This window comes from Panthera onca, chromosome D1 (genome assembly GCF_046562875.1).
Source record: "Panthera onca isolate mPanOnc1 chromosome D1, mPanOnc1 haplotype 2, whole genome shotgun sequence".
NCBI lineage: Eukaryota > Metazoa > Chordata > Mammalia > Carnivora > Felidae > Panthera > Panthera onca.
In genome coordinates, this window is record NC_138348.1 from 26,403,706 (window position 1) to 26,425,955 (window position 22,250).

A 22,250-nucleotide genomic window follows, 5' to 3' on the forward strand; every position below is an offset into this window, starting at 1 on the left:
GACTCACTGTCCTAGACTTGGTATTTTCCATAACTGAGGTAAGCTTGAATCCCACAATTCTACCGAACCTCATTCTTGACTTGATTCCCACCGTGTTTGTCCTGTCAATAGGAATGAAATTTTGCCTTGGTTTCTGCCTGTACCTGAGGTACTGAACTCTAGAGCATTCAGTTATGGTTTTGACATCCAGCCTATACCTTATCTTTTCCCTCTTTTCCCTCAGCCCACACCTAGGATGTGTCTTCAAACCAAACATGGCAGCTGGGACCACAATTCTGACTCCAACCCTCATCCTCCAGTAGGACAGGAGTTACCAAACATTTTCTGTTAAAGGGCCAGATATAAAACGTTTTGGCTTTGTAAACTCTACAGTGTATCAATTCTACCACTGTAGCATGAACAGACATGTCCTAATAAAACTTTATTTACAAAAACAGATGACAAGCCAGATCAGGCCCACAGACCCTAGTTTCTGGGGCAGCTGTTTCTGCCCCAAGGCTTCCACGTAGATATAGATGCTGCCCTATGCCACATCTTTTTCACCTGATATTATGTCGATGGCTGCTCCAGGACCCCATTAAGGGCCAGTCCTATTTTACAATCTTGGTGCCCTCGTCTTGAGCCTGGCAGTTCCCAGATTTCTTCTCTTTTCCTCTACCAGGCTCTGAGGTCCTAGCATGTCTAGAGGATGAGCACACTCGAGTGAGTCAACTTCTGCTTTTGTTTCCACACTACAATAAGGATCCACCCTCTTTCTTTCCATAGATACTATCTTAGTTTAAGATTTAGTTGCCTGTGCTTTAGACTGGGTCTGGAGGAATGTTCATCTGCTTATCACTGCTGCATAGTAAGTCAATGACACTACCCACAGAGCTAGGCGTGGTTTATCTTGTAATAGCTATGGATTTAGAGAAAACCCTTCTCTCTTAGCTGATTAAAAAACCCAGGCGGAACCAGGTAAAATCAGCCAGTGCACAGTTTCAGGGCTACACATGCAGTGCTTCAGCATGAAGAAAAATCAGCATTATAAATTGTATTGATGCTGTTATTAGAGGTAATAATATGACCTCGGAAAAACCTTATTATGGTGTGAGCAAGCAGGGCAGATTTCACAAGCAACTCAGTACCTGCATGAATAAATCCACCTACTCATAGGGTAGGACTTTGGGATCTAGTGAATGAATTTTTAAAAAAATAAAGTTTTAACTAAGGAAAGGACAACAGCTTTGAAAAAAACTGCACAAACATTTTCAATAATGTTAATTGACATTGGCTGCTGCTCTGGGTCAGTTTGACCACCTTGTTCTACGTATCCTTTTACTTTATGGGGTAAGTATTTATCTCAAAGGTTGAGTGCAGTTAAAGGGTTTGTAAGCCAAAGACTATTTTAAATAGAGAGTTATAATTTTGGAGCCTTCATTCCCTCATTAAAAAATTGTTTCTATTTATCCTCTTTCATTATAACAAATTTGCAATAACCATTATATCCCCAAATTAAAACTCCCTATGCTTTCTTAGAAAAGAGTATTTTTGAATTATCTTTTGATAATTGTCTGAACTCCTTCAAACCAGTCAAATGTTGCAATTAATTTTGATGACTTTGGAAGAGATTTTTTTACATTACTGTTATTTTGTGGTTTGATTATAACTGATTGCATTAGATATATGCTCAACAAATACTACTTGAGGTAAAGAGTTCTGTAATAATTGTGACCAACGGTCAAACTTTTATTAGCATAGACTTTGTTTTAACAGGTGTATTTTTTATAATTGTCCTGTAATGAACCGTGCACATTTAAAGCATATAGTACGATAAACTTTGACATATGTACAGACCCATGAAACCATCCCTCCCATCAAGATAAAGAACATATTCATCACCTGCCAATTTGCTTATGTTCCTTTGTAATCCCTCCTTCCCATCTCTCCCCATCTGTCCCTCACCCCAATCCCCAGACAAGCACTGGTCTGCTTTTGCATTTTCTAGGATTTTATATAAATAGAACCATACATTATAAATTCTTGCTTGGCTGGCTTATTTTATGCAGCAAAATCATTTTGATATCAATCCATTTGAAATGTGCATCAATATTTTACTCCTTTTTGTTGCTGTGTGATCACTTGATAACAGTTCGCCCATTTACCTGTTGATGGACATTTGGATTGTTTCCACTTTGGGGTTATTAAAAATAAAGCTGCTATGGGCATTCATAAACAGGTCTTTGTATGCTTAGGCACTTTCATTTATCTTGGGTAAATACCCAGGAACAGAATGGCTGAATCACATGTTAGGCGTGTGTTTAACTTTTTTAGCAAACAGTTGAACCTGTCTTCCAAAATGTTTGTGCCACTTTGCATTCCCACCAGTCCGGTGTGAGAGTTCTAGGTTTTCTGCATCCTCGCCAACACTTGGTACGGCCAGACAGCTTTCACTTTCGCCTTTCGAATATGTGTGTAAGTGATATTTCTATATAATTTAATTTGCGTTTCTCTAGTGACTAATAGTATTGAGAACTTTTTCATGTGCTTATTTGGCATCTGATATTTTATTTGCCAAGTTGTCTGTTCAAATATATTGCCCATTTTTAAATTGGCTTTTTTGGCCAGTTTATAGTAAGTTTGAGAATTCTTTATATATTTTGGATCCAAATTATATCACAAATAGATAATTTACAAATATTTCCTCCCACTCCGTAGTTTATATTTTCATCCTTTTAACAAGGACTTTTGAGAGTTTATTTTGTTTCGGTTTAATAGACTAGGATGTGGTTTATCTTGCTATATGCTCCTTAGACGCTTGAAAAGAATATATTTTCTGCTATCGTTGGGTGGAGTGCTCTCTAAATGGCAGTCAGATCCTATTGGTTGAAACTTCCGTTGAGTCCGACTTCGGCTCAGGTCATGATCTCACGGTCCGTGAGTTCGAGCCCCGCGTCGGGCTCTGTGCTGACAGCTCAGAGCCTGGAGCCTGTTTCAGATTCTGTGCCTCCCTCTCTCTGACCCTCCCCTGTTCATGCTCTGTCTCTCTCGGTCTCAAAAATAAATAAATGTTAAAAAAAAAATTAAAAAAAAAAAAGAAACTTCTGTTGAATCCTACATCTTTGCCAATTTGCTCTCCAGGTATTCTGTTGATTATTGAACAAGGGATGTTGAAGTATCCCGGAATAACAATGGATTTGGTTTTTTGTCCTCCCAATCGCATCGGTTTTGCTTCACATATTTTGCTGCTCTGTTGGTTGGTGCACACACATTTAGGATTGCTATGTCTTCTTGTAGATTGACTCTCTTATCAATAGAATGTCCTTCTCTGGCTCTAGTAATATTCTTTGCAGTGAAGTCTACTTGAATTCATACTAATGTGGTCACTCTTTCATGTGATTAATGTTTTCATGGTCTACCCATTTATTCTTTTGTTCTCAACTTGCCTACATCATTATATTTGGAGATTTTTATAGCCTGCTTATAGTTGGGTCATGTTTTTAAATCCACTTTGCCACTTTTTGCCTTTTAATTGGCATATGTAGACCACTTACACTTACTATAATTATTTATATCTCAGGGCTTAAGTCTGCCGTTATGTGCCTTGTCTGTTCCTTTACTCTGTTTTTCACCTCCCTGTTTTTGCTTTCTTACCTTCCTGGGGGTCACTTGAACATTTTTTAGAACTCCATTTGTATTTATCTGTAGTCTTTTTGAGTGCATTTCTTTGGATAGTAGTATTTTTGTGGGTTGCTCTAGGTATCACATTGTATATGCATAGTTTATCTCCGTCTACTGACATCAACATTTACTAGTTTGTGTGACGTATGGCCACTTTATTACTCTTTATTTTTCTTTACCATTCTCCATTTATAATTGTCTTAAATATTTCCTCTAGATAGGTTGAGAACCATATCAAACAATGTTAAAATTTTTGCTGCAACTATCGAACATAATTTAGAAATCTCTAATGGAGAAGGCAAGTCTATTGTGTTTACTCATATGTGTGCCTCCCATGTCCATTCATCTTCTTCTCTGGTGTTCCAAGATTCCTTCTTTTGCCACTTCTATTCTGTTTACAGAAATTCCTTTAGCAATTCTTTTAAGGTAAGGCTGGTTGACAGGTTCTCTTGCTTTCCTTTATCTGAGGATATACTGATTTCCTCTTTGTTACCGAATGGTATCTTCACTGAATATAATAAGATTTTGTGTTAACAATTCTTTTCTTTGAGCACTTGGAAAATGTGTTGCTTCACTTTGGCCTCCGCAGTTTCCTCTGAGAAATCCACTGTCATTTGAATTGTTTTCCCCTTACAGGTAAGGCACTGCTTCTGTCTCACTGCTTGCAAGATTCTTTATCTTTGGTTTTCAGAAGTTTGACTGTGGTGTATCTTAGGGTGGCTTTAGTTGAGTAATCTTTGCTTGAGAGTTTTCTCAGCTTCTTAAACATGTGGATTTGTAGTTTCTGCCAAATTTGGGAAGTTTCCAACCTCTGGTACTTCTTTTTAGCCCTGCCCTCTTTCTATTCTTCTGGGCCTCTGATGACATGAATGTTAAATCTTTTGTTACAGTCTCACTGACCCTGAGGCTCTGTTCATTTCTGGTTTTACTTTTCCCAGCATATGTCTCTCTGTTGCTCAGGTTGGGTAATTTCTATTGTTTCATCCTCCGGTTCATTGATTCTTTTGTCCTCCCCATTCTCCTGTTGAGCCCATCCACTGAGCCTTTATTTCACTCATATGTTTCAGTTCTAAAATTTCCATTCGATTCTTTATATGTTGCATTTATTTGCTGAGACTTTGCTGAGCTACTCAATAGTCTCATTTGTTTCAGATATGTTCCTAATTGCTCCTTGAAGCATTTTTCTGAGGACTGCCATATAACATTTGTCAGATAATTCTTACATTTCTGCCATCCAGGTGAAGGTATTTATTGATTTTCTTTTTTCTTTCAGAGATCTTCCTGGTTCCTGGTATGATGAATGATTGGAATTGGAACCTAGGCATTTGAATCTTAATGATTCAATAAGACTCTGAGTCTTATCGAAGCCTTCTGTTTTGGCTGGCTTCTGCTGACATCTCTCTGGCAGGAGAAGGGGGTAAGTCCACTGCCTAATTACTGCCATGTTTCCCACTTGACCTCTGTTGATACCCAAGGGGGACTCCTCGTTATTGCTGGCCAGAGGTGGGTGCCCCTCCACTGGTATCTCCCTGGAGGAAGATGAGTGTCTCATTACTGTTTCCCACGTAGCCTTCACTGGTACCATTGGAAGAGTGGCCACACTCTGCCACAGTGGTACTGATTCTTCACTAAGCTTCCTCTACCACCACTCCTGTTTGGGGGCCTGGTGGTGGCACCTCATTATTGCTGAGTGGGGATGGAAGTCTAGGTTTCCTTGGTCTTCACTAATACTGGAATGGGGCTTCTAATTACCACCTGGCAGGATGAAAGTCCTAGCTCCCTACTTAACTTTTTTTAACACCACCCTGAGAGGGAATCGGGGAAGTAGGGGTGTAATGTTAGGGGGCTTGCTCCAGCCTGGTGAAGGTGGAGTCTAAGCTTTCCACCAGGTCTTTGCTGAGTGGGAGTGGGGTCATAGTTTTTTTGGTGGTGTTTGTCTAGAGTAGAGAAGTTATTACCTAAAAGTGTTCTATCTTGCTAGGCTACGCATTTCCTACAACTTTGGCCAGAGGGAGTAGACTTTTGGGGTGTGTGTGTGTGTGTGTGTGTGTGGTTGCACCTGTTGGTGTTTCCAGGTTGCCAGTTTCTTCAGCTCCAAGGCTGGGATATATGAGATGAAAACTCATCAATGCTTTGTTTGCCCATGGGTCCCAATGTTCCTAGACAATATACCTTCTTCTCTCCCGTTTTAGCGTCTCCTTACATTTCTTTAATATATAATGTCCAGGGTTTTTAGTTGTATTTTTCAGTTGTTCCTCCAAGGAAGAATACGGAAAACTTTATCTACTCTACCTTCCCATAAGTGGAGTCACTCATTTGGTTTTGTTTGTTTATTTTGGAGTTATTCTCCGTGTGTGTGTGTGTGTGTGTGTGTGTGTGTGTGTGAAAAATAATGTGTTCCAGCAGGCAATATTTTTGTTCCAGGTTTAAAAGAATTATATGGTACTCCTTTTAAAAAGCAGATAGTCACTTTCCAGTTTACGTAATATTTCATATCGGGTTTTCCTAAAGGGTAACACTGCCTGTGTCCAGAAAAAAAGTTCTTTTGATGACAGTCTAATCTAGGAGGCCATCTAGCTGCATAATAACTTCATTCTTTATATGATAGCTGTTATTCAAACCTGGGCTCATCCCCAGAAGTATTGGATTCAGCAGCAGTTCTAGATATGATTATAGCTGCTCAGGAAACACAAAGAGATGATTATATCAAGACCAAGTTACTTCACAGTGGAGAACCAGGCCCATTGGCCTTTCCAAGGGGACTGGCCACTGGCTATTGTATTACCTACACTGCTCAGTTGGTTTTTTCCTCATTTCTTTCAACCACAGAGCTTAACAGCCCAAACATGTCCTCACTATTTCTACCCAGTTTTCACCAATAGGATTATTTATTGGTTAAGTTTTAGAGTCAGATTCGATTTTAAATTGCATGATTGTCCTCACTCCCACTCTTGTGCTGGATATAGACTAGACCATGTGACATAGTACCTAAAGGAAGAGAGACAGAGACAGAGACAGAGACAGAGACAGAGACGAGAGGAGAGGAGAGGAGAGGAGAGGAGAGGAGAGGAGAGGAGTGGTTTCTCCCTAACAAAGGATGCTGGCAGCTCAGAACAAAAGGCTATAACACTAGTTCACAAGGGAGAGTGTTAGTCCAAGTATGAGATGTGGAGCAGGCGGGCTGAGGACCAAATTAATTGATAGGGAGTTTTCCAGGATGGGACTAGTAGGCAGCAAAGGTGGTAAGGGCACCATCAAGATGAGATGAGAGGAGAAGTGAAAAGACTGAAAACCAATTCAGGAACTAACCTTACAAACATGACCCAGTCACCGAGGCATCCCCCTTATGCTCAGCTTGATGTGTGTTCTTGGGGAAGCACCACCCATACGAGTCCACATTTGTCAGTGGTGATATAGAAGAAAGAGAAAGAATTGGAGTGGGTCAACAAGTCCTGTGCTGATGAGATTTGTATCAAGTTGGGTCAACTATAGAGCCCTCCCTAGAACTAAAACAGAGAGCTAAAATAAGGACCAGCAGAGGGCTATGGTATAGCTTTCATTTGCTAAGTCCAGGAAAGCAATATAAGAAGAGAAAGTGTCAAACTACATTGCTTCCTTTGGACCTCCATAATACCACCTCTCTTAAGGAGATGACATTATCCACTTTTTTCCCAAACAAGTTCCCAATAGTGAATTTTAGACCATTGTCTCGGGAACAATGTCACAAAGACCTCTGCAGACGTTACACAAGATCACGGAAAAAAAGGCGGGCGAGTTGGATAGACAGCTGTTGGGTAGACAACCAGTAGAGTCTGTCGTTGGGGCAATTGGGCTGTTTCTTTGATTTCTCTCCCTCACAGAGGCAAAGCCACATCACATGAAAGGCATTTTAGGAGATGTGATCTGCCTTCGTGAGATCATGGATAATGCTGATGTTATAGTTCTGGGGCAAGCGATTCCATTTTCAAATCCTGTTGTGACTCTCCAAAGAATATTTCCTAAGTTACATGTAAAAGCAAGTCATTAATGCAAGTCACATTTATTTCTATGTTTAGCCTGTAATTCATCAAACCTCACCCTCTGGGCTAGGAGCCCACAGATACCTCATAACACTTACTAAAATGTGTAATAATTTGGATGTGTTTATTTTCTTTGCCTCTCCCATCATTTTTACTGTAAGGCTCATCTGCCTTGTTCTCCATTTTTTCTGAGGCACCCAGCACCAAACCTGGGCTAGTAGTCATTCAATAAAAAGATGCTGAATGAATAAATGAGGAATGAAAATTTTGGATGCCTGAACCGTGAGGTAGCTCTTCGGAGTAGAAAGGGTACCTAGTAATATCAATGTCTTTAGCAAATTTTTGTTTAGCACAAAAGATTGTTTTTAATGCTTGCCTCTGTGGATTCTGCTAAGAATTCCCCCTGATACATAGTAGGAACCATTTCGTGGAGAAGGGCCAACAAAGGCACCCTTTCCACTGACTTCCAGAAATGTTTGCATGTGGAGTTTGGACACATCAAAAATATTTCCTTTCTTCCCAGTTACGAGAAGCAGAGAGTAAACTGTAATTCACTTTTGTATTCCAGGACCCTGACTGAATATAAGAGAAAATGGGTTTTGTCTTTCCAACTCTCCAGGGATCACAAACTCCTCAGTTTTTATTACTGTGTGCTGAGTTCCCAGAGCTGACTCGGAGGGAACCCCATCCTGAAACAGCTGGGCACCAGCTACATAAACACTGCCTCTGCTTTCAAGTAGTGGGCTGCTTGGCCCACCTTCCCTCTTGGGTAGAAAAGCGAAAGAGTAGAGTCTCTGGTGAATGTGAGAGAAAAGGAGAGTGGGAGGCCTTGGGACAGGCACCCGCCAACTGGGACTTCAAAAGCTGTGGAACAGCTATGTCTGTCCACTGCTCCTTTACCACAAAGAGGAAGACAAAAGGAAAAAGAGAATCAAGCTAAGAGAGGGCAGGAGTGGGCAGGCCAACCAAGTCTATGTTAGAATCATTTTAAAGAATGACAGCTAAGATGGGAAAAAAATGGCGTCTCTGGAAAGTGAGGTGGGGCGCCGGAAAGTTTCCATCAATAAACACCATCTCTGCTGCTATTGTTTTTCCACCTTTTCTCCTCTCCGTGGGTGTTTTTCTTGGCTGGAATTCCCTCCGATAAGTCCTAGGGAGCCTGAGTGGTGACACCAAAGCTGAGGAAGCGGGGAAGCTGAGGAAGCACTCGGAGAGCTGCTTCCTCAACACTCTTCTTCATTTATCTCCCTTGTAATCTAGTTTTAGAAATAAAGAGCAACCCTGAAAAGAGGTTCTGACTGCAGCCTTGCAAGGCTACCATCAGCCATTTCTTCTCTTTGCTCAAACCATCAAATCCTGTAAGGTTCTTATGAACTTTCTAGCAGAGGCCCTGTTCATTTGATGACTCATTATAAGGGGAATGGAAAACATTATGAAAGGATTTGCAACTAATGGGTAAAATGTGTAGGATGGCTCCCATCCAAGCCCCTGCTGCCTTGGAGGGCCCCTTTCTCCAGCCCTCAGTCTCCAGCTCAGTGTGAAAGGATGTCCTGCTTGGCCAGGGACTAGGCATTCTTCTGGGTGAGAAGAATACCCTGGGCGGGACCTGGAGACAGGCGTAGAGAACCCCAGAGGAGAAGGCCATGGGCGGTTGGCAAACCTGTACTAGGATGGAGAAGCTTGCCTCTAGGCTGCTAGTTCAAACCCCAACTGAACTGGGGTCAGGGAGACGAGAAATTTTAACTAGAAATTTTAATTTTAACTGGTTGGTCTCCTTTGGGTTCTAATTTCCAGGACACTGTATTGCTGCATTTATCCTCACACCTGTAGTGTGAATCAGCCATCTGGCACAAGGCGAAATGAGGCCAATTCTTCCAGCATGAGGATATATCGCCTTCCTGCAGCGGAAGCAGAATTTAGGGCAGGGCTGATCTCAGAGGGCCATTCCTTGGACAACTTCTCTTTTCTGCCTATATCCTCTCCCTAGGTGATCTCATTCAGCCTTGTGGCTTTATACACCAACACCCAAAGTTACATGTTCAGTCCCAACTTCTTCTTCGAGTTCCAGCCTCATTATCTCCCACTGCGTCCTTGCAATCTCCCCTTGGATGGCTAATAGACGTCCCAAACTAACATGCGCAAACAGTATTTCAGAACCTTCTACTCACACCCATTCCACCCACATGTTGGTGGACGAGAAATCTGTTCTTCCAGCTGCTCAGGACAAAACCCTTGGCCTCTCTCTGTCTCATAACCCAAATGGTAAACCCTGTTTATCTCTACCATAAAATATATCCAGTTCTCACTGTCTGCACAGCTGGTCCAAGGAACCATCGCTTCTCACCTGTGTCACAGAATCACTTGTTTTGCCCTTACTGCTTTTCTGTCTATTCTTTCCCAACACCCTGAGTGACTCTTAAAATTTAAGTCAAATCAGGTCATTATTTCTACTGAAAACACTCCACGGGCTCCCATCTCACTCAGAGGGGAAGCCCAAAGCCCTTAGACTGGCCGAGGAAGCCTCGTGATCTTAGACTCCCATCTTTGATCTGGTCTTTGCTCACTCCCCTCCTGTCCCACTGGCCCCCTGGCCGTTGCCCTCATCTGAGGCTCCCTCTGCACCGGGCACCTTTCTCCCAGACACCCACATGGTCGCTCCTCTTCTCCTTCAGATCTCTCACCTTTGGGCGAGAACTTCCCTAACCACCCTCCACACGTGGCAAAACCTTACCCCTGGTTCCTGCTATCCCATGCTCCCCTGCCTTGTTTCTCTGCATGGGATTTGCTTGTTTTCGTGTGCATTTTCTATCTCTACCACAATAGGATGTTTTCTGTTGTTCACTGTTGTATCTGCAGTGCCTAGAATAATATCTGAGTTACAGCAGGTGAATGAATATTATCAGGTGAATGAATGACAGCTGGAAAATGTGCGTGGGAGAAGCATAGTGATCGGTCGTCGAGAGACCTAAGTTCCAGTCCTTTTACTTCCATGAACCAGCGAAGGGGGGAATATTATCAGGTGAATGAATGCATACATTTCGGATCTACATTCACCTTCTGATCCCAGGATGAGTATTGTTCTTGGACCCAGCATTTCAGCATTCATACCCATAAAGTGAGGGAGGGTGAGGTCTGGTGGTTTTATTTGAAGGTCGTGTTTTTTAAAGACCTTACAAGGAAGACATTACACTGAAAAAAGAATCTGTAAAAGTCCATTAAATTTTTTCCATTGTGACTGACTCATTTGGTGAGAACAACAAGTTCATGCAGTGGGGAATGTGGCTGGGGGAGTAATGTTGGCAACAAGGAGGGGAGAAACATTTTGTCATTTGTTAAAATGAGTGTTACCCCTCGAATTTCATTTCTATAGATAAACCATCTGTTTTAAGTAGAGCATGCATACAGGAAGGTGCACGAACTTTAAGTGAGTTATTGATGGATTATTGCAAAGAAAACACATCCTGGCATCCACCTTCTAGGTCGAGAAATGGAACTTAGTAGCACCCGGAGTTCACCTCACACCCTTCCCACTACTACCTCCTTCTTCTTTAAGGGGATCACTATTCTAACTGGCAACATTGGAGATGAATTTTTCCAGGTTTTGAACTTGATATAAATGAAGTCAGACAAAATGTAGGCTTCTGTAAATAGCTTCTTTCATTCCACACTGTATGTGTGAGATTCCTCAATGTTGAGTATAGTGATGGTTAATTTATCTTCATTGTGTAGAGTATTCCATTCAATGACTATACCACAGTGTCTTATTTGTCCCATTCTTGATGAATATCTGGGTTGTTTCTATCTTGAGAGTGTTATGAATAATGTTACAAAGAATGTTTTTGTGCAGGTCTTTGATGAATATAAACCCTCATTTCTGCTGGATAAATATCCAGGAATAGATTTGATGGATTTTGTCACATTTACATTTAGTAGATACGTCAAACTTTTCCCTAAATGGCTGTATCATTGTAGATTCCCACTGGCAGGGTACTTTTTCTGGCTGTTCCACATCCTCACCAACACTTGGTATTATTTGTCATTTTAATTATATTCATTTTCATTCAGGTGGGTGTTTAGTGATATGATTTTCATTTGTTTTTCCCTCATGTGACTAATTGAGCACCATTTCATGTGTTTATTGGCCATTCTATTTTTGTGAGGTACCTATTGATGTCTTTTGCCTGTTTATTTTCAAATGAGGTAGCTTTCTTTTCTTCTGCAAGAATTCTTTGTATACAGTGAATGTGAGCCTTTTATCAGTTATCAGAATATCTTTCTCACTCTGTAACTTGGCTTTTTTTTTTACCTTCTTAATGGTATCTTTGGATGAACTAACATTTTTAACTTTAATAAAATGCAATACATAGATGCACTTCTTTATGGTTAGTATTTTTGTGTCCTGTTTATGGGTATTTGAGAGTTATTCTCCTATGCTATCACTAGAAGTTTTCACCTACAATCTACAGACCACAGAGGATTGATTTTTTTTTTCCTGGTATGAGGTAGGAGTTGAATTTTATTCTTATTTCTCCATCTGGATATCCATTTGACCCAGGACCATTTATTGATAAGACTGTCCTTTCTCCACTACTCTGAGGTGCTGCCTTTCTTATAAATCAAGTGCCTATGTGTGCATGGCTCTGTTTCTAGACTCTTTTCTGCCCATTTGTCTATTGTTGTGCCAACGCCACACTGTCTTCAGTACTGTGCCTTTAAAAACTTCTTCATATCTAGTTGAGTACGTCTTCCAGCTTTGTTCTTCTTTGAGGTTGTCTTGGCTATTCTTGGCTCTTTGTACCCCTACGTTACTTTTTATATGAAATACAAAGCGTGTTTTAAAGTAGAATGTCTTTCCATTTCGGTGGAGCCTCCCGTCACCTAAGCCACCAGCTCTGAGCCACTGTCATAAAGGCTATACCACAACTGATTCCGCCGGCTGCTTCTAGCGTGGTCCTCACTGCCTCGCCAGACACTGTCTGGTCCATTCTCCCTTCTCCTTCCTTTTTTTTATACAAACAGCACTTTCTTGTGTGTAAGTAGAACACTGCACCACAATGTTCTGCAAGTTTCTGCTACTGATACTATTCTATTACGTCTAGTAATAAATGAAGCATGTTGTGTTCTTACTATTAGTCAGGCACATTGCTAAGTGCTTTGCATGCACCATCTTGTTTAATCCTTCCCCTCCCCGTCATCTTGAGGACCCTACTTCCCTTCTCTGCCAGCTTCACCGTCTCCACAGGACATAGTTCCTCCGAGCTGGAAGGAATCCGAGAGATAACTGATTTGGCAAATGAGGGAAATTAATGCCCAGGGAGGGAACTGATTTACCTAGAGCCCCCTTCACTGGTTCATGGAAGTAAAAGGACTAGAACTTAGGTCTCTTGACGACCGATCGCTATGCTTCTCCCACGCACATTTTCCAGCTATCATGCCCAGCAAACAGATGCCCTGCTGTAACCCACTTTATTTCTTCCCCATTTCCATTTAAATTTCTTCAAAGACTTGTCTATGTTGTTAAGCTACTTCCACTTCCTCATCTCCCTTTTTCTCCTCAACCTACTCCAATCCTACTTCCTTACTGAAACTGCTCTCCTCAAGGCTCTCATTTCTCTGTTGCCTAACCCAGTGTCTCTCATATTTCTAGACCTCTCAACTAGTTTTGACCCACCTGTTTATTCCCATTTTTCTTGCAACATGCTCTCCTTCCTTCGCCTCGATTGACTACACATCCTCAGATTTTCTTCTACCTCGCTATTTTTTCTCAATTCTCCTCAGCTGGATCGGCCACCCCCCCGCCCGAACATCAGGTTTCAGTGTCTCAGGGTTGTTCTTTGACCCATATTTCCATCCACACCCTCTTTCAATGTGACTGCATTAGTCCTCTGGCCCTAAGTACTATACAACTTCTGATGTTTCCCAAGTTAGTAGTTTTGGAAGTTAGTAGTTCCAATCCTGACTTCCTTCCTGCGCTCTAGACTTTTCACTTCTTAATTAACATCTCCGTTTGGAGGTTGTCTTAATTGAGTCCTCTGTAAAACAGAGCCCAAGGCAAGGATTAAGGATCCTGAAGTTTTAATCAGGATGTGCAAGTCCTTGGTGTTGAGTGTAGGAGAAAAAAAAGAAAGGAGGCAGAGGTGTGATACGATGTGCTGAGCAGCATTATCATTCTGGCTTCCACCTTAGAAGGCTGCCAAGAGACCCAGGAGGTCACTCAGAAGTTGTGTTCGCTCAACATATGGGACTTCTCTGGAAGAGCTGCTTGAGGCTATTATATCCTTGAGTTGTCCATAGGAGGAGGAAACATGAAGACTTTGTCGGGTTCCTTTTTAGCCCCATTTCCCTTTGTTCACGGTCCACCCTCAGGTTGCTAACTCCATACTTCTGGTATGTGTAATCTCAACCCTTGCCGCCATGTGGGAAGCCACCTTGCAGGGTGATATGCCATTAAAGTCTGGACGTGGGGAAATGCACAGAGCTGATGGAGCACAGACTGGGACTGAGGAAAAGAAGGAGGCTGAACAATGTTTGTGACCCAATGCACATGTCTATCAGACATATCAAAATGAGCATGACCAGACAGAACTCTTGATTTCTTTCTTCCAACCAAACCGATTCCTTCCTTCCCCCACAGTCTTTCTCATCCCAGAAAGCGGCACCATTGTCTCCACCGCTAAACCTTAGTTGAGGGAACCATCACAGAAATGGCCTGTGAAGTGGTCTCCTCACTTCTATTCTTGCTGCCTTTCGACGTATTCTTTACACTGCAAGAGTGACCTTTCCAAAGGTTATACAGCAATGCTCTTCTCCCCAGCTCTGGGACGCTGTTCCGTCATTTAGGTCTCAGATCAAAACACTTAATAGGTAGGCTTTTCCTGACTTTCCTCTCAAAAGAGGCTCTATCTGCTAACACTGCCTGCATTACTGGATCCTTAGTACCTACCACTCCCTGAAATGGTCTCGTTATGTGTGTGTTATATATTGTTCATCTCCTCGCTATAATGTAAGCTCCATTCAGGTACAGACAGTCTATTATTTGTCTCACTGGACCCACGGCACCTAGTACAGTCCTGGGTACGTAGGAGTGGCACTATACATGCTCATTGAATGAGTGAGTTGACATAAGGAACCGTCGGTGAACTGAGGACATAACTGTGTGGCAAGGAAAACATTCATTTGCCTGACTTCTGATCTGGTTAGGTCTTTCTATAACTAGAAATTCTTTTAAGCGTGGAATATGGGAAACTTGAGAAGCATTATTTAGGTCTTACTAGAGTTCAAGGTGAGTCTGGGGATAGTTAACAGTCTTTCTCCTCTCTCCTTGGTTTAAATTAAACTTTTATTTGGAAATAATTGTAGACTCACATCCAGCTTTAAGAACGGATGCAGAGAGTTCCCTTCCATTCGTATTCAGTTTCTTCCAGTGGTACCCCTTGCAAAAACTATGGCATAATATCACAACATTATGTGAGTTTTAGCAATAAATTATCTTGTGAGTAAGGTAAACACCTTGTTTTTTTTATTAAGCCATAATGCTATTGCACACTTAATAGACTGCAGTGTAATGTAAACATAACTTTTACATGCCCTGGGAAACCAAAATAGTCATTTGACTCACTTTATTGCAGTGGTCTGGAACTGAGCCCGTAATACCTCGGAGGCATGCCTCCAGTTCATTCCTTCTGTATTGCTAAGTAATACTCCATGGGATGGAGATGCCACAGTTTGTTGGACCATTCACCCGTGAATGGACACCTGTGTTGTTTCCAATGTGAGGATATTACCAATAAAACTGCTATGAACATTTGAGTACAGGTGTTCGTGTGACAGTTAATTTGTCATTTCATGGGGATAAGAGGGCACGAGTGCGATCGCTGGGTGGTACGGCAGTTGCGTATTTTTTTTTTTTATACGAAATTTACTGTCAGCTTGGTTTCCATTCAACACCCAGTGCTCATCCCAACAGGTGCCCTCCTCAATACCCATCACCCACCCTCCCCTATATATTTATTTTTTGAGAAACAGCCAAACTGCTTTCCAGAGTGGCTGTACCATTTTACAGTCCAGCAGCAGGGTCTGAGTGATCTAGCTCCTTCACATTCGCACTGCCCTTGGAAAAAACAGACGGGTGTTCCTTAGATGCTACTACGGGTCCGGGTGTTTGGGAATTCAATAACCGATTTTTTCCCGCCCTATTTTTCTCAAAAGGCTGATGTTCTCTGTTCCTAGTTTAGCTCAGTAGGAGATTAACGATAAAAACCAACTGTCACCTAGGTAGAACAACCCACCAAGCATTTTCCTTTAAGAGGGGACAAGAAAGGAAACTCACACATTCCCAGTCCACTTCAAATAACATCGGAAATGATGAGCATCGCTTGAAGCTTTGGAATAGTCTTATGGCCGGATTTCCGTCAAAACCTTGATAAGCCATAGGAAAGCACGCACTCAAGCCACATCAAGCGGGTAGAGGACACCTTGACATGTCTCCAGGTAGAGAGTTCCACAGATGGAAGCAAAAACAGCAGAAAAGCATGTTATCTTGCCAGAGCGCACCCTGGATTCAAGGCTGCGTCTCAGGTGGGAAAAACTGAGCTCTGGTAGTTGGGACTGGGGCCACGCTGGGATTTTTGCTTTGGGGGCTTGACAAGACAAAACTGAGAAGCAGAAAGGTCTGCTGTCACCTTCTGCTATGATTGTCCACGGTGTCATATTCCTGTTTCCTCCAGAGACCCGGCAACCTCAGCCCCCCCTTTGCCTCCCCAGCCTTGCCTTTCTCTCGCTTCCTCAAAGTCATCTGTTGCTAACACCTGAACTCTTTGTATTTTATTCAACACGTACTTATATAGTGGTTACTATTTTCTAGGCATCATTTTATATACATTAGCTCCATTAAAACATTTAGTGACTCCATATGGTAGGAATCATTAATGTCCCAATTTCACCTGTGAGGGAACTTAGACACAAAGAAGTCAGGTAACTTGCCCAAGGTCACACAGCTCATAAGTGACAAAAAATGAGATCCAAACCCAGGCAGCCTGGCTCCAGCATCCATGTGCTTAATCACTATATTATGGTGACTTTCTATTATTGACAAATACCCTTTAAACGATTCTCTTTTGCAAGGCCATTGGTATTTCAGTAAGGGTTGGGGTGCCAGACTGGCTCAGTTGGTAGAGCACGTGACTCTCGACCTCAGAGTTGTGAGTTCAAGCCCCATGTTGGGCACGGAGCCTACTTAAAATACAAATTAAAAAATAACAATAATAAAATTAGGTGGGTGTTTCAGTTCAAGCCTTCCCAAAGGAATGAAACACTTAAATGTGGAACTTCAGACAGCAGGTAAGAGAGACATCTGGGGGCACCACTGCCTTTCAGGTGTTTTTGATCTATGTCATAGCCTGTCACCCAGGCTAAGGCATGGACAGGAACCCCACAAGGAAGAATTCATTGCACATAACAGCATTATCTTGTGAGGTTATTTCAAAGGACTGCAACTAACATTTAAGAAATGGAATTATCGGGGTGCCTGGGTGGCACAGTCAGTTAAACCTCCAACTCTTGATCTTGGCTTAGGTCATGATCTCATGATTTGTGAGTTCAAGCCCCGCATCCAGCTCTGTGCTGATGGCGTGGAGCGTGCTTGGGATTCTCTCTCTCTCTCTCTCTCTCTTTCTCTCTCTGCCTGTCTCCCCCCTCATTCTCTCCTTCTCCCTCCTCCCCTAAATAAATAAATAAATAAACTTTAAAATTTTTAAAAATAAATAAATTAATAATAATAGAAAGAAAGAAATGGAATTGCTATGTGCCAGAAACTGAGCTAGGAGCCATGCACACAATCTATCAACGGCTCTGTGGGACACTGGACATTAATTCCTTTTTAGAGATGAGAAAAGTGAAGCATCGAATGGTGGTGAGTGGCCAAGGAATTTGACTGAGGTCATGCAACCTGAAAAGGGCAACCCTAGTTAGGTGTGTCTGAACCCAGCCCTAGGTCTGCCTGGTCTCTTCTTGCTAAACAAAAAATGACTAAAAAGTTCAACCTTCCAGTTTTGTGTTCTTTATTTTTGGTCAGAGTATCAATTTTGGCAAATGACAAGGTAAGAATAGAACCTTCCATTTCCCTACCCATGAATCAGTTACTCCCTCAGATTTGCACATTGTAGAATATGGCACCATTAGCCTCGTACTCAGATAAGAAACCAGAGCTGGGTCTTTGTTACCCCCTTATCCTGCATCCTTTATGGCAATTTAGCAGCAAGTACTGTCAATCTCATTTCCAAAAATGCATCCTGAGTCTACTTCTGTCCACTCCATGGTCTCCACCAGGCTACCACCATCCACTGCCTCAACAGCATCAATTGTGCTTTGTGAGCACACCCCACTTCGTGTGCAATCTACCTCCAAATGGAAAATGTGTGTGGGCTTCTTAAGATAAGGATTGGATCTCGTCCCTGTCTTCCAGCTGGATTCGATGCCATATTCCCGCTCTGTGACTAACCCCCAGCCACAGCAGAAGAGCCATGCGCCTCCACACTTGGGGCCCTTCGCTCGTGCCGGGGTGGTCTCCTTCCGCCGTTCCCGTGGCTGCGACCTCCTCAAAGAGTGCCGCCGGATCTGCATTTTAGACATCCTCCCTCTGCTAAGATTAAGTGTATCAGTCTATCCACCCAAAGACTCAGACCGGCACCTGGCATACGGTAAGCGCTCAGTTAATGTTAGTTCCTGTTACTGCTTTGATCATTGTTGTTCTAGTAGATACTCTAAAATTGCACGCCTAGGTGATTACTTAAATGAAGTAGGAAAGAGTAATAATATCAATATCTGGGCCCCCAGGAGCTTTTAAGAGAGCTATTTTCAGAGGAATAAGAATGTGGGCTTGTAAATTTTTTTCCCTGCCTTAAAACAAGAGTTGTCAGCTGCTATTGTCACACACGCAATTACTTTGTGTCTAATGATAGTATACAAAACAATAGCAACATAAAATGTATCTGGAGAAAATACAAGAGTACTTAATATATTGTTAAAGGCAGTGTCTAAACCTGATTTTCCTTTTTTTGAATGTTTATTTATTTTAAAAAAATTTTTTTTTCAACGTTTTTTATTTATTTTTGGGACAGAGAGAGACATAGCATGAACGGGGGAGGGGCAGAGAGAGAGGGAGACACAGAATCAGAAACAGGCTCCAGGCTCTGAGCCATCAGCCCAGAGCCTGACGCGGGGCTCGAACTCATGGACCGTGAGATCGTGACCTGGCTGAAGTCGGACGCTTAACCGACTGCGCCACCCAGGCGCCCCTGTTTATTTATTTTTAGAGAGACAGAGAGCATGAGTGGAAACGGAGCAGAGAGAGAGGGAGAGAGAATCCCAAGCAGGCTCCCGGCTGCCAGCACAGAGCCCAGCGTGGGGCTTGATCTCACGAGCAGTGAGATCGTGACCCGAGCGGAAATCGAGAGTCAGACGCTTAAACTGACTGAGCCATCCAGCCAGGCGCCCCATCTGATTTTCTTAAATAAACCTCACCCTGGCTCTTACAGTCCTGCATCACCTGTTTTCTATTACTTAGCAAAAGGTACCTAAGCCAAAGTTTGTCCTCTTTTTTAACTTGCCAGTGCGCTTGCTCACAATGTGAGAAATCACTTCCCGAGACATGAGAAGAGGGACAAGAGTGAAGAAAAATTGGGTTAGAATAACCCACGAAACGGATCATTAGACTTCGTTCAAGTAAGCAGTGCCTTTTAACGGAGAGAGAGGGGACAGTGCGGAAGCCCCACACCTGACAGGTGGCGAGGCTGGACTCTTCTTTGACAGATGGTGCTCCGGTTTATGTACAAAGTTGTCCGTCACGGCAGTCCTCGTAAGATATCACGTCCAAGGCCGGGGCCTGCTTTCATAGGTTACGGAACAGCCATTGGATGAACTATCATAAAGCCATTAGAATGATAGTGGCAAGGAAATTCCAAAACATCACACGTTCCAGTTAAGGGCATAAACGAGGACTCTGAATGGGATGCGTTCACACGGTCCTTGTGCTAAAAGCCCTTGTTAAAGTTTTACTTTATTTCGGGCACTGTTCCCAAGTGTGGACAGACAGGACTGGCTTGGAAGGGGTCAGAGACGGCACCGCGCCGCCGACCCCTGAGTCGTTCCTCCTCATCTAGAAGCCAGGACTGGAGCCACACCGAAATATGAACACTGCACATCATCGCAGGCTTTTCTTCGTTGCCCCTCTGCAGTTTGCAAATGTTCTGACACTTTAAAAAGAAAACGCTTTTGTTCTCTTTCAGAGTTTCCCTGGAAACTTCTAAAAGGCAGCTGCTGCGGTATTGCACTGTCCCCTCTTCCCTCCACAAATGTGCAAATAAAGCAACATCTCTATGCCTTTAATTTATAACAGGCTAAACTTGCCCCTGTAAGCTGATACTCTGACCAGAAGTCTGTGGGTGGGATGGGTGTTGTGTTTTTTGTCTTTTTTTTTGTCATAGCTTCTTTGGGCCGATAAACTAGCACTTAAGTGTTTCCCTTTTCCAAACCCCCAAATGACAAGTGTCTTTGTGGTGAGGTAGCCGTCCAACTGTCACTGCCAGCATGAACGGTCCCGGGCACACTTATTTTTAGTTTGCTGTTTAAGCAACAGTTAGGCCGGGTAACCAGGGGCCTTGAGGCCTAGGCTTCTACGACCCCAAGCATGGAGCTATTAAAGAGACAGCAAGGCGAGGTAGGCGGACCTCGTCGGGAAGGCCCAAGCACCTGTTCTCCAGGTGGGCCAGCAAGACGAGGCAGGCATCTCGTCTTGGGCGACAAGATTGTGATCCACTTTTTACTCGGGCGACTTTTACCAAGGATGCTCTAAAACAGGAACGTGTCGACTCCACTCGGATGCACGTAAAACCGGGCAGCCTCAGGGAACTAATTATAGTGACGAGGCTGATGGTAAAAAGCAGAGACCGTGGAAGACATCTGTTTTACGGCCTGCTCAGCATTCTGTTCGCCCTTCTGACAAAGCCTGAAGCAAGGTGCCTGACCTCCTGCGGGTCAAGCAGTGGTTTGTCCCCAAGCAAGGCCGATTAAGTCTCTCCGGGGAGGAGAAATCCTGTGTGAAGCGACATAAGGGAACCCTAGCTAAGGGGGAGCCCATTCGTTTCTCCGACCTAGGTTTCCCAGCTTCCTGTCCTGTACAAAGCCAGATTCCATAGCTACCCTATGTGTGTGTGTGTGTGTGTGTGTGTGTATTTTTTAATTTTTTAAAACAGTTTATTTATTTTGAGAGAGAGGGAGAAAGCATGGAGGAGGAGGAGACACAAAGGGAAGGAGAGAGAATCCCAAGCAGGCTCCATGCTGTCGGTGCAGAGCCCAACATGGGGCTCAAACTCAGGAATGTGAGGTCATGACCTGAGCTGAAATCGAGAGTCAGGCGCTTACCCGACTGAGCCACTCAGGCACCCTGAATTTAGTTTTGGATTAAGTTAGCCCATGTTGGTGTTTCTTTGCTTGGAACTAAAGAACTCCCCCTCAGATAAGAACCCCAAATATTTCATTGAATATGCTCATCTCTGTCTGGCTCTGGATAGAAAGTCAGTTTCTCCCCGCACACCCTCTGCCTCAACTTCCTAGCCCAAATATTTTCAGCTTAGGGAAAAATGAGTCCTCCCCCTTAAATAGGAACTGTGACATGCTGGGTCGTATGAAAGCATTGGTGATTTTTTTTTCCCCTTCCTTTTTCCATGAATGCAAACTTCTTACCATGTCTCACCCAGGGGCAGCCAAACATCTCCTCTCAAAAGGACCCTTCAGAGAGGAGAGGGAGTGAGGGCCTGCCCACCACCCGAGTCTCACGCATTGCTGCTGTAGGACCTGGCTTTGCTCATCCTATGGTCCTCGAGCTGTAAAGCAGGCTCTGGCATTGACCTCAGAGATCGGTCACCTCTAGCAGAAGCACCTCAGACCCTATGAGAGAGGTCGTCGGACATCAAAAAGCAGTGCTCTCAACCACACGGGGCTGTGTCACAGGCAGTGCCGGAAGAATAGCCCCACCCACCCCAGCAAAATCTTTCTTCTCCATCACAGCTACACGCAAAGGCAACATCAACACGAACGGTGCAGGACGGGCAAGGACCCTCGATTGCCGCCACAGCCACTGCTGCTGGACAAGCGTGGACAAGATCTCCCAGCTCCAGAGGACATGTTTACATCTCAAGGCCTCTCTTCCTGCATTTGATGCATCTGAAAATCCCATAAGGTATGAAAAGCCCGCAACCTTAGTCTCATTTTCCGGGTATGAAAACCGAAGCAAGTGGCAGTACATCACGTTCGCTCTTGGAGGACAATTCCTGACAATAACAATGGTGGTCAGAGATGTCGAATTACCAGACCTCTTTCCCAGAATCTCTTTACAGCACAGCAGAAACAGTAATCGTTCATATTTATTGAGCGCTCCCTAGGGGCTTCAAATTTATTGAAGTAGATGCGATTGTCCTTGTTTTCAAGGTAAAGGAACTGGGGCTCGGGAAGATTAAGTAAGCTGCCTACAACCACATAGTTAGTAAATGGTTGAGTCAGCATATGAACTCAAGC

General features: G+C 43.2%; 1 long non-coding RNA gene across 1 annotated transcript; it reads left to right on the plus strand.

Moving 5' to 3' along the window:
* The first annotated feature begins 218 nt into the window (after positions 1-218).
* Positions 219-20,022, plus strand: LOC132661630 (uncharacterized). Its single transcript, XR_009602322.3, has 4 exons — positions 219-298; positions 4,934-5,077; positions 18,142-18,376; positions 18,992-20,022. It is a non-coding gene; the product is annotated as an uncharacterized LOC132661630 (long non-coding RNA).
* The last annotated feature ends 2,228 nt before the right edge of the window (positions 20,023-22,250 follow it).